General features: G+C 48.2%; 1 long non-coding RNA gene across 1 annotated transcript in view; it reads left to right on the top strand.

The window, feature by feature from the left end:
- Positions 1–1,795: 1,795 nt before the first annotated feature.
- Positions 1,796–15,664, top strand: part of LOC144332771 (uncharacterized) — a 50,723-nt gene continuing 36,854 nt past the window's right edge. The window contains exons 1-2 of the long non-coding RNA XR_013400853.1: positions 1,796–1,968; positions 2,450–2,517. This is a non-coding gene — a long non-coding RNA (uncharacterized LOC144332771). The remainder of the gene's footprint in view (positions 1,969–2,449; positions 2,518–15,664) is intronic.

Raw genomic sequence — 15,664 nt, 5'->3', positions numbered from 1 at the left:
CGGAAGAATCTTCATAGTGGCACTATTTGTAATAGTAGAAACAGCCCAGGTGTCTGTCAACAGATGAATGGATAAAACACGTACACAATGGAATATCACTCAGCTGTAAAAAGGAGCAAAAGAACATGTGCTCCAACTCGAATGAGCCTTGGATGTGAAAGATACCGGCGCCAAAGGTCACGCACTGTGTACAATTCTCTTCACAACAGGTGTCTAGAATGGGCAAATCCAGAGAAACGGAAGTCGGCTGGCGATTGCCAGGGGCTGGCAGAAGGAAGGAGAAGGTGCTGACTCTTAATGGGTCCAAGGTTTCTTTGGCCGGTGGTGAAAAAGTCCCGGAACTACATACTAGTGGTTGATTGTTGTGCAGCTTTGAGAATACGCGAAAAAGACTGAATTGTATCCTTTAATATTGGGGCTTTTATGGTTTGTAAATTGCTTTTCAATTTAGAAAGGAACTCAAGAACTATTTTGGTGTTATTTAGAATGTGAAAGAGACAGTATCCAAAACATGTTACTATGTAACTCACATCCCCAGAGAGTTAAACTTCATTAAAGGATGTGTTTGAGCCTAGGAGACACAACGATCCTATACTATATATTAGAGCCCATCTTACTGATTTCTATCTCACATAACAACCATATTCAGGGAAAACGGACATGTAAACGTGAGCTGAATGCTATGCAGAGGCACATTCCTCTTACCCGGATGGTCTTTAGTGGTGCAGTAAGAGATGCGGTCATAGCAACGTTAGTTGAATTTCCATGGCAACAGGAATTTGGCACCTCTGATGAGTTAGATCTCCCTGCACAGCTCCTAACAGGGTTGCCCATTTCTGTGTGGTGTCTGTACGTTCTTGCTGTGGAAATAAGTGATAGCACCTGCACAAACACTTGCCTGGAAATGCGCATGAAGCTGGTGAAAGCAGAGGACAGGCGAGAGAGAAGCACGGCTCAGCCCTGGCAAAGGAGACGGTTATTCCAAATGCGGGAGATTCAGGAACCACGATCCTTGGGAAGACTGGTGATGTCTGTAGATCTCACCTCTGTCGGGTTGTCTCTGTGCAGTCAGTTACCGGAGCCGTCAGAACCGCATGTGTTGGTATCGGTGTCATCACTCAATGCTTCTGAATTTTCCTGGTGCTAAGGATGACTGCATGTGGCAGAAGTAAAGTGTTGACTTAGCGCAGATCATCAGCTCCCAATTCTTTTCTATCAAGGGGGGCAGGGTTAGAAACCCCCCCCCCCAATCTTATAAGAACTGGGATCTGATGATCTGTGCTGTCAAGAGAGGTAGAGTTAGAACACCCCACTCCCCATTCCCATTGTTGAAAATAATTGACTTGGGAGGGTTTTTACTCCTAAGATTAAAGCCGTGCATTTTTGGAGCCTGGGCTGTCAGCTGTGGTGGCTGGGGAACGCTGGGGCTGCGGTCATCCGGCCGCTGGCAGCCCTGCTGGTGGATCCTGTCTCTTTGACACCGTTCATTTCTGAAGCTTGCTTTCCTCGGTGTTGGAAGTAGCAGCACTGGAGGAATGGCCTCCTTCCTACAGCGAAGCTCTGCCAGGAGAGGAGAAGACACGGAGCATCTATTGAAGGATGTGATGTTTGGGGCACCGCACCATGTGTTCTGCTTCTCAGCAGTGCCTCCTGGTTGATGTTAGTATCACCTGGCATTGCCCAGGAGGTAACTTGCAGATGCCACACTGATGGAAAGCTGCAGCAGCGTGGTTTGAGTCCAGAGCCAGCTGAAGCTTATCAGCAAGGTCAGGCTGGACACACATGCTCCACCCAGTGGGTTGGTCTGTGGAGCTGGGGTGGCGTGAGAGCCAGAGAGTCCTGGTGGAACCCTGCCAGATGACAGGAAAGGGGCCCATGAGGAGAGGAACCAGTGGATTCGAGACAGGAAATGGAAGGAGCTCAGGAAGGAGTGAGCCGTCTCAGGGTGGGAGGCTCAGGAGCCAGCAGGCGAGTGGGATGTGGCTTTGGGGTGCTGCTGGGTTGGTGAGGGGCCTTCGGTGACTTTTCTGAGTGCAGTCAGTTGTAGGGGTGGGTGCTGGCTCCCACAGATAGAAGAGCCAAGCGTTCTGCAGGAGACCAACGTGTGCACTGGGAATTCCCAGGTGCGTGTCCTGGCACACGGCCCAGAGGCACCTGACAAGGCTCAGTGCACCAGGCACACAGTGGACTGTTGGTGCCTGATCCAACGAGGGGAGTGAGTGAGGGCCGAGACACAGGTGCGGGGATGCATGGAACGGGGGTACAGTCAGGTGGAGAGTCATGCTGTGGGGTCCGGGAGAGACGGGTTCGAGAATAAATGGGACGGGGATACATTTCGGTGGAGAGTCATGCTGCTGCGGTCTGGGAAATGTGTTTTTGCTTCTATCTGAGAAACTGTACCTGAGTGTGTCTGTGCTTTGACATTTAATCTGTGCACTATCCTCCGCAGGGTGCATATCTCTGTGGCAGAGGATACCCTGGGCACAGTGGATGACAGTGGCCGTGGCTGGACTCGGGGTCCGTGAAAGTTGCGTGATCGAACGTGTTTGGTACATTCTCAGCACCTGCCAGTTGCCTCCCGAGCATCGGGGTGCTGTGGCTCTCCACACCCTACCCATCTGCGTGTAACATGACCACCACCTTCCTACCATGTTTGTCCTACCACAGCTGCCGTGTCTAATGGACGTTTTGCTTTCCAGCTACTTTCCTATGATCAAAACCCTTGACTTTCCCTGTGTTTCAGAGATGACAGGGTATTAGTCTTTCATGATTGCTCTAAGGATTTCCAAAAGCAAATGCATCTTACAGGATGCAAGATATTGGAGACAGTAATTATAGATGATTTTCCTCAGTCTTTTGATTGTGGTAAAATTACATAGCACTCGAACCATTTTTAAGTGTATGGTTTGGTGGCATTAAGTGTGTTCACCCTGTTGTGCCACGATCACCGCCATCCATCTCCAGAGCTTCCTAGTCTCCCCACGCTTGAAACTCGGTCTATCAAACACTAGCTCTCCTCCTGCCGCAGCTCTGGTAAGCATACAGATTGCTTGCAAAAGAGGCTTTGTCAATAAGAGAAGGGGCGAGGAGAAGAGCTCTCAAGACTCTCTTGAGATTTGAGGAAGTGTTTTAGGTTTTGCTCACTGGTTCCCAGTGTAAAGGAACTATTGAAGACGTGGGAAGGTGAAGGTCTGTGATCTCAGGAAGTGCTGGGCTGGGCAGCTTTCCCGCTGTGATGGGGGCACTTGCCCTCAAACCCTCCTGAGATAATCGCATGAGGATGGTGCTGTATTGTGACAGCTCTTAACTTGGTCTCCTGGAACGTTGCCAAGTACATAAGCTTTGGCGGTTCCCGTCTAGTGTCTGTGAGAGACCTAGAATTGGAACATTGTTGACTTTAGAACACACTCATTCTTATAACGCTCTACCTGTTCTCATCAATAGGATGTATGTTGTGTCCTTTTTTTTTTTTTTTTTGCTTTAATATTCTGTGTTGCAGTAGTTGCAGCAGACTCTACTTCTGGTTCATGGTTATTGCCAAACACAAGCTTCTGGAAACCATGTGAAAAATGAAGGGGGAAAGTGGTTTTCTACATAAGCCTTTTTTTGAACATCTTGCTTTTTTTCTGGAATATCTGTTGTGGTGTAAAACGTTTTCTTTTTTTTTTATTTTTATTTTTTATTATTATACTTTAAGTTCTAGGGTACATGTGCATAACGTGCAGGTTTGTTACATATGTATACTTGTGCCATGTTGCTGTGCTGTACCCATCAACTCGTCAGCACCCATCAACTCGTCATTTACATCAGGTATAACTCCCAATGCAATCCCTCCCCCCTCCCCCCTCCCCATGATAGGCCCCGGTGTGTGATGTTCCCCTTCCCGAATACTATGCAGCCATAAAAAAGGATGAGTTTGTGTCCTTTGTAGGGACATGGGTGCAGCTGGAAACCATCATTCTTAGCAAACTATCACAAGAACAGAAAACGTTTTCAATTTAGGGAGTTGTAACGTGTTTTATTCTGGTTAGTTTGAAACCCCATGTTTCTGCATGTCATGGGGCTGCTTTATCCTGTTATTCTATGATATAGCTGGTTTTCAAAACTTGGTTATTTCACTTTAAAAACCAAAGGAGCTTACAGTATGAGTGTGATTCCCATAAGAATTTAATTGTAAAATTGATTCGTGTTCAATAAACTTACTGGAATGACACGTTAGATCAGTGGACGAAAAGATGATAACATGTCAAGTCTCTGGGCCAGGAAGGACTTGCAAATAATACACATGATACACAGTAATTTCTTAACGAAAGATTAGATTTAGTACATAACTGTTTAAAACCTCTATTTTCTATTATAGCCATTCCACAGTGCCCACGGGGGTGGGCTGCAGGACTGCCTATGGACACCAAGGTGTGTGGGCGCTCAGGTCCCTGGTATAAAATGGCATCGTGTTTACATATGACATACGCACATCCTCCTGCAGACTTTCAGTCATGTCAGGGTTGCTCGTAACACCTATGCCATGGACATGCCATGCAAGTAGTAGTTAAATGATATTGCTTAATGAACAATAGTCTGAATGCTTAGTACAGACACCTTAAAAAAGTATTCTTGGTCTATGTTTGGTTGAATCCACAGGCCTGGAACTCGGGGATAGAGTACAAACTCTAGAAGCAAAATGAACAAAGAACTTGAGGTCAGCAGTGACGGGTGTGGGATCACACTGAATCTCGTGTGTTTTGCTGTCTGTGTCACTACAGAGTGTAAACGGGGACCATTTTTAGCTTAAGGTAAAATAGGTAACAGGAAACACTATGGAATGGGCACAAAGGCGCGCCCCTCATTACCACGTGTTACAGCCAAGTCTCTGCCTCTTGGGGAAGGATCTGTTCTGTGGGGAGACTAGACGTTGATGATTTCTGGATGTGTGAAGAGAAATGGCCTCCGAGTAGTGTGGCTTTGGCTGGAGCACATCAGACGAGAGTTAGCGTGGCGTGGAGTTGCCACAGTGCCCCTCACACCTGCTGCTTCTCTCCTCTCCTCTCCTCTCACCCCTGGCCCTGGCCCTGGCCCTGGCCCTGGCCCTGGCTCTTACCAAGGGAGGAAAGTTCAGCTCCAGCTGAACCCCACACAGGGCTGTGGGTCTCTAGGGCAGGTGCTGCCCTGCCTTCTCCTGAACAGGCTGTGACAGAGGAGGGTCTGGCCGTATTTGAGCTGTGAGCGATGCTCTCGGAGATCCAGCATCCTGCAAACCCAGGTGCTGAAGGTCCCTTCTCCACCATCCTGCAGAGAGAGGGGTCTGTTCCTGCTTTCCCTCAACCTGAGCTGACTTCTTGTCCTGTACACCTATCTCTTAAGAGCAGTTATTGTTAAAGATAATCCTCTACCACACAAACACCATAAGGTGACAGTCTGGGAGGGTAGATGGGGCTGGAAGATGGTTTCCTGAATAATAGGTTCAGTTTCCTGTTTTGGTGTCACTTGACCCAAGGCCCCCAGATAATTGAAATATTGTTAACAAAACACCCATGTTGTATCTGAGTTTTTTTTTTTTTTTTTAAAGCAGTGGGTGCAAACTTCTAACAGGGACCTGACAAAAGAGAAGGATTTCTTCTCTGCAAAGCGAGGGTTGGGGCTAGTTGGCATTTGCCATCTGTGACTAGCAGGGACCCAGGCTGCTGCCCGACTCCTGACCCTCCAGCTCCTGCCCCTGTTCCTGTTCCCACCAACAGGAAGGAGAGCGGGAAGGTGCCTTTTCCCCTTTAAGGGGATGAGGTGAGAGTTTGAGAGTTGCACCTGCCATTTCGCTAGTCCCTGGAGTGCTTCTCCAGCATGGATGGGAGTTGGGTTTGGCGGCCTGAGCCCCGTGAAGCTGGGGTTGCTGTTCCTTGAGCAGCAGGAAGCCTGGACTCTGGGGAGTGCGGTCAGAGGGTAGCCTTTGCTGCATCCCCAGGAGGGGGCCCCTCGTCCCAGTTGACATCACTGCAGAAGGGGGTGTGGGTTTTCATGGTCCATTGATAAATAGAACGTTCCTTTTTTTTTTTTTTTTTTTTTTTTTGGAGCACATCAAACCCTAATTCCTTTGGCCTTTACTAAAGTGGCATTTTGTGATTCCACATGATTGCATTATACCCACAGGAGAGAATGCTTCCTGTAAACCAGAAGCGTCTGAGATAGTTCTTGGCCCATTCAGAAAGTTCATTTTCCCAAGGTTAAAGACACAGCGTCAGGAGGGGTTGAGGACACACTGTGACAGTCTCAGGATGGGTTGAGGACACACCTGGGACACACCTCAGGAAGGGTTGAGGACGCACCGTGACAGTCTCAGGACCCCAAGGTGTTTGGGGCACAACTTGGTCTTACACATTTTAGGGAGATGTGAGACAATATATGTGAGATGTACGTTGGTTTGGTCCAGGAAGGAGGGATGACTCGAAGCGGGGAGGGGTTTCCAGGTCACAGGTAGATCAGAGACAGATGCGTTTCTGGTGAGCCTTTCCAGAGAAAGCAGTAAGATCCGCATTTATCTCCGTGTGCAGATGGTGACTTTGAGTTCTGTCCTCTGTCCCTGAGGAATTTCCTTGTGGACCAACGGTTGTGAGGGAGGTACGTGGCTTCCCCCCCACCCCCAGTCTCTGTTAGGAGCATGGGAGGCAGATTTGCCCTAAGCCGTTTCCTACCTTGACTTCCCTTTAGCTTACTGATTTCGGGGTCCTGAGATGTATTTTCACTTCACACTTCTGAACACACTGGCACTCTAAACAGTGTTGTAGGAGGCGTTCTAACTGATTTAGAAGAAGAAACTATTTGGAAGGACTTGAGCACCTTCGTCCTTGAGAGAAACAAGCCTTTGTTTATTTGCCCCGAGGCTGGTAGGCTGGCGGCGTGGGCGGCCTTAGAAAGCTGTGCCTCTCTGAGCGCCTGCCTGTGGAATCTGGTGACTTTGAGGTTAATCCAGTAGCTACACGTTTTGGAAAGCAGATTGTCTCTTAAAGTGTTGGTGATTGATTCTAACACCGGAATTTCAATGTGTATTTTCCACCCTCCTTACTTTGTCTCATGCCCTGAGATACGGCTGCATTTGTCCTTAGGCTTCATTGAGGGAGGGTCAGTTCTGGCCCTTTCTTTAGATATTGACCTTGAATGGACAGAATCGAGATTCAGAAAAAGCCTTGAGCTGTGAGAGTGTGCTGATATCTATGTCAGTGGAATTCATGTGTTAAACTCAGTAATAGTTTAAGAAATATCAATCCTAGGCTGGGCATACTGGCTTACACCTGTAATCCCAGCACCTTGGGAGGCTGAGGTGGGCAGATTCACTTTTGAGCCCAGGAGTTTGAGACCAGCCTGGGCAACATAGCAAGACCCTGACTCTACAAAAAATTAAAAAGTGGTGGTGTGCACCTGTGGTCCCAGCTACTCAGGAGGCTGAGGCTGGAGGATCACCCAAGCCTGGAAGGTTGAGGCTGCAGTGAATAGTGATAGCACCACTATACTTACGGTGCACTGTGCCTGAGTGACAGAACAAGAACTTCTGTCACCACACACACACACAATCAATTCTAAATGAACAGAAAAGAGACCTTTTAAGTGGAAAAACATCCTGTTTGGTTGCTCTACTTGGGTAACTGTTGACTCATTTGCCAGTAAGAAAATGCAGCGGCCAGGTCTGCTGGGACCACCTGTTAAGGCTACTCTGGGCCTCATGGTTTGAGAAGGGTCTGTCCAGGGGAGAGTGGGAGTGGCTTAAGGGCCTAGAAGCCAGTTCTTGTAGTTCAGCGTGACTCAGGGTGTGGAGCTGGGGGCAGGGCCCTCTAGGGCATGAGTGGATAAACCGATGGGCTTCCAGGATGAGCCCCTGTGACTTTGCCTGGTTTACATCTGTCCAGTACAAATCCACAGTCTCTTACTCTAGAAGCTTCTGCCAGGGCTGATGGACTGGTCTGGGGACAGAGGGTGCCCTCAGAGCCTCAGGGTGCCTTCTGGTTTAGGAAGAGCACTTAGTCACCTAGATCGAGGATTTATGGCACTACAGGGGACTCGTCACACTCAGAGAAGCAGCCATGTACATTCTAGACTTGGTTCTAGGCAAAGTATTTTAAAGCCTGTTGGAACCCTGTGTTCTGTTTATCTGTAAAACAAGTTAGAGTCCTAACTAGTTAAAACCTATTTTTAAAATTTTGCCACAGAATATGGCAGTTGTGGTGGAGCCTGGCCAGAGACCCCACACTCAGAGGCTGCTGCATGCTGGGGTTGCAAGCGTTGCCTGCATCAGCTGCCTCTCCTGGCGCATCTGTGTTTTTGACATGGGCGCCCATAGAGGCTCGGCCTGTGGGACTTGTGCAGCCATTTTTCTGTGTTCCTCTGAGGTTCCACAGACTTCATGGGCCCGTGGCAGAGCGTATGGTATCTGCTTGCATCCTGATTTCCCCAAACCCCAGGACAGGCTAAGAATTCCTTACACACAGCTGCAGAGGGCCCCGGGGCGTGGATTTGCAGGTGACACAGGCTTTCCCCAGCTCGGCCTTCATCTCCAGAGTTGGCTTTAGAGCGATAGAAGCTTCCATCAGACTGGGGGGCCCTGAAGCTTTGGTGGTAGGAATTGGGTGACCAGCACGCGTGATACCCCATTTCTTTGCATTTGTAGCAATAGTTGTTAACATGACCACGAGATGTACAGAGGAAGGAAAAAAGGAGGTTTTTTATTTTCAGAGTAAGTCTGTGCTTTGGGAAATGTGGTCTCGGGGGAGCTGTAAGCAGACGCCTCTCAGGGGAGGAGGCTGCGGCGTTAATCGTTCCGGTTTTTGTTTGCTATGTGTGTTCATCGGGCTCATGGAATGTCTGAACGTTTACAGGAAAACTGGGGTTTCTTCATCCGGTTCGTGGAATGTCTGAACACTTACAGGGAAAGTCTAGCACATGCGCAGTGAGTTAACCTCTAACATCCATGTTCGCCTTGGGGCTAGTGTAACATTCGAAATGAGGCGGACTCAGCGTGTCATGTACAAAGGTGAGTTGTTGGGCACAGACGTTTATGCGCAGCCTCAATCACAGCCAGGACTTGCTTAGAGTCTGCGGTTTCTGGCGGGAAAGAACACTCATGAGGCCATTCTCTCCAGTTGGGGCTGCCGGCAGGGTCCCAGGGTGGGGCTGTCTGGTCGGCCGGCGTCGGAAGTCCACCCAGGTCCCTTCTGTCTGATGGCAGAGGAGACTTCAGGCTGGTTAACAAACTGTACGGGAGTTAGCGTCGTGGGGCTTTGGGGCTGACCTTCCTCCCTGTAATGCCGGTTACATTTCTCTCCGGGCCTCATTGTAGCCACAGAGAATCCACCTCGTCTGACAGCAGGGGGTGCCATGTTGACATAGTGATTTATTGTATTAACCTTTTTATTACTATTTTAATAAAAGACTTTTTTTTTCTTTTTAAAGTGATAGGGTCTTGCTGTGTTGCCCAGGCTAGACTTGAACTCCTGATCTCAAGCAATCCTCCCATCTCGGCTTCCCAAAGTGCTGGGCTTACGGTTTGAGCCACTGTGTCTAGTCCAAAGCCATGTTTTTAAAACTTGGCAGTTTAAAAACACTACTCCTTTCACCCCCTCAAGCAGGTTGGTTGGCCTTGTACCAACTGGAGTATCTGGACCTTGGTCCCCCTTTTATTTTTCCCTTTGGCCTCAAATTCTGATGAGAACAGCAGTTACAAAAGGGGCATTAGGTGACTCTTCAGTTACTAAAGCCAGAATTCTCACTAGTTAGAGATGTTTGTCCCCAGGATCCCAGAAAGCTGTTTTTGAATCAATCCCAGAGCAAATAAGTAAGGAACTAAAGCCTTGGTCCTCTGCTTAGTATCTGGGGAATGTGTTATTGCTCATACCCTTTCATCTGTGCTGACGTGCTGCATCTCATCACGGGAAGCAAAGTCACCCTGTGGAATAAAGCCAGGCTCACGGTGGCACGTCGGGATGCTCCGGGCTGCCAATCCCTTAGATGGGCAGACATGGAGGCTCAGTATCTTGTGCAGAGCCCGGGCAACCGGGGTGCATCCTTGGAGACCACACAGACGGTCGGCAAGGTTGGACGTCCAGGCAGATGGCCCTGATGGTCTCGCCACGCAGTGGTGAGCTAGGAATTTGTTAGCAAAGAAATGAAACTCGCTTGTGGGTCCCAGCTACATGGAAGGCTGAGGCGGGAGGATTGCTTGAGCCAGAAGGTCAAGGCCACGATGAGTCATGATTGTAATACTGCACTCCGGCTTGGGTGACAGAGCGAGACTCCGACTCAAAAAATAAAAGCAAGCAAGCTAAACCCTTACTCTCCATAGCAGGAGGGAGAATTTATCCAAGTAACTGCAACAAAAGTCTTAGATGATGTAATTTCAGTGGCTAAATGAGCTGTCCAGCCCACGTGGCTGGCTCACAACGCAATAGAGCCAGGTGCTGCTGCAGCGCCCTCCCACCCGATTGCTTGTGGACATTTTCTGTTTTCCCATATCTCTCTTTTGGATACATAGCTCACTCATTTGTAGCTAAGCATCAGTAAAACAGGTTGTCTATTTTGAGACCTAACTATTGTGTCTTTTAAGGACGGAAAATGAAGCAGGTGACAGCGTGGCGATGTGGTGAATAGATTTAGATGAATATTTAATACTTGGCACCACTCTAATCGCTTCTTCCTGTCCCATGCTTAATTACAGCTGCCGCCTCCTAGGACAGAACACTTTCAGTTCTGTGAGTAGGAATTAAACATTTTCTAAATCAGAAGTTTCAGTTAAGCAGTATTTTACATGAATGCAGTCCCTAAGTGCTCACTGTACTGGTGTGTGGTGTAGAGGAAGGAACAGGGGCTTGGGGCCGGGTCTATGGTGCAGTGTCTTGGTTCCCATCTGTGAGATGAGGGCCGTGAGAATGGCCTAGAAGGTTCAGACTGTGGGATTGAATGGATCTGCCCACTCCTGGGAAGCCTCGAGTCTACCTCGACTTGGGCTGGTTTTAGGGAGATGCCGGCAGCGCTGTCCTCACAGGTCACTGGGAGGGGCTCTGGCACCGTCCCCTTCAGGTGTCTCATGATCAGCCCAACTTGCTCATCTCAGAAGCTGCTGGTCGTGTTCTCGTTCCTGTTGTTGCGTGTTACTTAGGTTCTGTTCATGTGGGGACCTAGGAAGTTCCACAGTGAGAGGAGAGCCGTTGAGCCGCCTTCCTGCCTGGACGCCAGCCCCACGGAGGACCGTGACTGCTTGAGGTTGGCTTCTGCCCCCGGCCTCACCTGTGGACGTGTTGAAGTAGTGGTACTATCTAAGCTCCTGGGGCACACAGCGCAGTTACGTGGATCCACAGGACACTATGGCATCCAAGCACGTGCTCCCGGAGGAGAGGACCCTGCGGGCGCTGATGTTGGGAGCTGGCCGAGAGTCCAGCGTGTGAGACTCCCTGTGACGTGCACAGCTGCCATCTGCGCAGGCCCTCGTGACGCCAAGATGATCATGCGATAAATGCACAAAGCGCATCTCCAACAAAAAGCCGCCAAGCATCCACATCCAGGATATCCACCACAGTGGCTTTTTGGTGTTAATACGATGAATGTGAGCAGCAGGTGGTCTGCGTTCTGGGGGTGTGTGACGGTGCCACTGCAGTTTTGTTCTCATGTCTTGATGAGCATGAACGGCTCCTGATGAGGGTAGGTAAGGATGTTGTGACCGGAGACTCTGCAGGATTGTAGCTTGAGGAACCAAGGAGGATTTTTCTCTTGCAAACCCTTCAGGGAGGAAGTTCCAGGCTGGTGACTACTCCATGAGGTATTCAGGGATCCAGGTTCCTTCCAGACCCCTGCTTTGAGTTCCCAAGGACGCGGCTGTTCTTGCTGTGGTTGGGACTGGGTGATTGCCACGCTGGTGGGGGGGAGGGGGGAGGCTTAGGGTGAGAGTGTCCATGATTTGCCTAATCTACATAATGACAGGGAGCTGGGAGTAAAGTGTAGCCATGGCCTGGAAGATGGATGTTGGTGAACGACTGGCTGCACTTACCGCAGCTGGCCCAGGGATGGGGAAAGATGGCTGATTATGCCATTTAACTGTACCTGGTTCTTTCAGATTTGACTTCCTTATGGATTTTTTGCTGTAAAGAGGAGAGAGCCTGTGGTTCTAGGTCAAGCATCTCACTCATCTCAAAACATCTTGTATCCCTTAGCGAACATTTATGTCAAGTTTTGGAAGTCCTGCAAACTGGCAAGCATTTCTCAATCTGGTTTAACCATTGGATTTTATATCTGTGTCTGCATCTCTATTTACATCTATGTGGTTATTTGGCACCTTGTAGTACCTTTGTAATAGGTTCTATTTGGTGGAAGTTATTTTCAACAAACCCTTGTTGCTACTAGAATTTTCAAGGTTGCACGTAGAAAGGAGAAAATAAAAACCACATCTTCTCTGATTTTAAAATTTGTTGTTCCTCAAATCACACCCGAAGTACAAATATTACAAATTACAAAAGCAGCCAGAATCAAGAGATTTCTGGGTGATTCTGGCTAATCAGTAGTATTTGCTGAGGTGTGTGAAGCAGAGCAACACACCAAGAAGCCCGGGATGGGGGAGAGTTGGGAGGCCAGGCTGTGACTTCAGAGGTGCTGTTGCCTCAGGGAGAGGAGCTAGATGCAGAGAGGATAAATGGCCGCAGGTGCGACCACCGCCATCCTTACCGTGGTACGGGGGCCTTTGTGAGCTGAGTTATGAACCAGGTGAAGGCCGTGCAGGCATCGGAGAATCCAGGCCAGACGCGACCGGTGGAGGCTTGGTGGAGGTGAGGAGCCAGACAGCCTCGCTAAATGTGCGGTGGCTCACTGCAGACAGCACCCATCAGTCGCCAGACAGACGGGCTTGATCTTCAGCCCCTACAACAGCTGCCCTTATCCTGTCTGCCTCCACCTTCTGAGGGCCTATAGGCGTCGCAAATGTGTGTTTTTAAAACAGATTCGGATGAGTTGCTTTCTGCACAACACACCTGGACAGACGGAGGCTGGTTCTCCACAATGGCAGCAGGGATTTGGCATGGACTGGTGGGACAGAGCCTCGGAGCACAGCAGCAGCTCCCTGGGAGAAGATGGTGCCTGCGGGATGGAGGAAAGAAGAGGCAAACGGTGCTGAGGCGTGAATGCCAGTTTGTTCTTAGACATGACACACGTCTTCCGGAAGTTTCCACGAAGCACCGTTAAAGCCACCAGTGTGGACGGATGCTGAGATCAGGACGCCCAGAACATACTTGTATTTGAAATCCTTCATGTACTGCAATCTCTTCAAAGAGGACCACAAGTCGTCTCTAATAATGTAAAATTAATTTTTTAGTAAGTGCCATGGCTATTTTTTTTTTTTTTGGTGGGGTACGGCTGGTGTGTGACAGTAAAACAGATGCAGTGACACAGCTGGTGGGTGTTGGTTCTGGGCCCCAGTTGGGCAGTTGTATGAAAACAAACCGAAAAGTCTCCACAGTGGTATGAACCGAAACACCTGGATTACGTGTTTCCATGTATTTAACATAAATGCACACATTTGTATTCTAAACATACATTTTTCTATGATGTAATAAAATTCACACCTTTAAGTATTTAGCATAGAAACAGCTGTGCAGCATCTTCTCCCTGCCCACAGATACCCGGATGTTCTGTGTGGAAACTGCTACTGTGGGCTTTGCGAGTGGTGAGCCGTGCACAGATATGTGCTACGTTTGCTGTGTCCGCTGACGCGAGTCCTGGTTAGTCCTGTTTCAGGTGGATGCTTTCCCTTGTAGTTCCCTTCTCTTGTTCTGTTTGTAAGTTCAGTAAACTCGGGACCAATGGTGAAGAGTAGGCGTTACAGGAGCGCGGTGTCGGCAATTAAGGAAAATCCACGCCAGTTGCACAAGGAGGCGTGCGGGGTTCCACTGCCTGTGTGAGCTATCACTGGTGAGGGCCTCTGGGCAGAAGCTCATCTGGGCTACTTGGAAATGCAGATTCCTGGGCACAGACCTGAGAGGCCGTGGAGTGACCACCCTCCAGGGATCCTGCCCAAACTTGGCCATCTTGTCTCTTGGCAGGTCGTCGGTGCCTGGCTGTCTCATTGACATGCCCAGCCATCACAGAGTTAGCTGAGTCATCTGCACAGCTGCTGTGGATGTGCTGATGGGTGTACGAGGCTGGCCCGTCTTCCTTTCTTCCCCTATGAAGTGTTTGAAGGTCTGTTATCCTACCCTGTTTCCTCCCTGTCCTCAGTGGGCAAGCAGGAGCTTCATTTTCACTTGCAGATGTGGAAAATTCTGAAAGTCTCATAAAGCAGCCAGGATCATCTTCAGAATCTTCTTTGTTCCAATCAGCTCTGATATTTTCAGTTGGAAAGACGTTTCCTCAAACATTTTGCATTCGTTCTGTATGAGAAGTTCTGTATGAGAAGTGCTGTAGACTTTCCTGTTGTTTTAGTAATTAGGATCTGTTCTGTTGTCCATCACAAAGGTATATATTTTCATTCTGAGACACGCTGAGTCAGTCTTTGCAGTCCAGAGGGATTTCATGTGCATTCATAGAAGCTTCCATCAGAAACCACATTCCAAATAGCTGTGGACATACAACCTGCTTGTGACTTTGGGAATTGCCAAAGTCAAATTCTCGATTTGAGGCTTTAGGAGCTTTAGAAATCTTGAAATTATAAAATGAAAAAGTGACAAAATTAAGTGTATTTAAAACAAAAGAGATATTATGCTGCGAGTTTTAAGGGCTGTGATGCATTATTTGGTTATCCTAAAGGATGTCCTGTTCCACCCAAGTTACAAATACATGAAATAATTTAAATATAAGGTGACCCCTTCAGAACATCCTGGATTTGATCTTGATCTTCTGCCCTTGAAAATGTGATTCTTTCTCTTTTTTTCTTGAAAATGTGATGGTCTTAAACTGTGTGTCTAGACCATCTCATCTGAATTGCTTCAGAAACATCTGCACGGGCATCTTTCTATTCTTGGGTATAGAGAGATAGATATCATTACGCTTTAAAGTATCAAAAGGCCCGTAGAGCAGTTTTTCTTAAACTAAGGAGCTATTGTTGGAAATCAAGGTGTAGCAAGTTATAGAATCTCTCAGTGAAAGTGATTATTTAAAATAGAAATCTTAGTTTTTAAAATAAAATGCTAATAGAGAACATTTTGTTCGCAAGAATGTAAAATGTTACGTCTTAGTTTAGAATTTAAGGATAGTAATTTGCTTCTGAAATCTTTGTGACTGAGAACTGAAATCTTAACTAGGGTTTATCATCAATGTTTTATACATATGCACGTATACATATATATGTAAGGTATGTAAAAGGAAAAGAAGCATGTCTGTATTTACATTTATATACACTTCTATAATGTGTATACTTCTAGTCACACAGAGGTCTAAGTGACTATGACTTTATTTGATGAGCAAGAGGGTAATTGAATAATTTTCCTGCTCTTAGCCTTGCTTTTGCATCTGAGCAGGGACCCTGCGAAGTGTGCCTCCCATGTTCCAGGCCTCACACAGCCCGTGCGAGGTTTTGGAAGCAGGAGTTTTTCTGCAGCCACTTCGGGAAGCAGGTGGTTGCCAAGATTACCTAGAGCTCCAGGCTGTCTCCAGTCCAAGCCCTCCCTGCGTCAAAGCTGCCCCACCAGGGGCCTGGAACCAGGGACTG

Source organism: Macaca mulatta, chromosome 11 (assembly GCF_049350105.2).
Source record: "Macaca mulatta isolate MMU2019108-1 chromosome 11, T2T-MMU8v2.0, whole genome shotgun sequence".
NCBI classification, from domain to species: Eukaryota; Metazoa; Chordata; class Mammalia; order Primates; family Cercopithecidae; genus Macaca; species Macaca mulatta.
The sequence above is the reverse complement of the archived record's forward strand: the minus strand, read 5'-3'. Positions and strand labels throughout refer to the sequence as shown.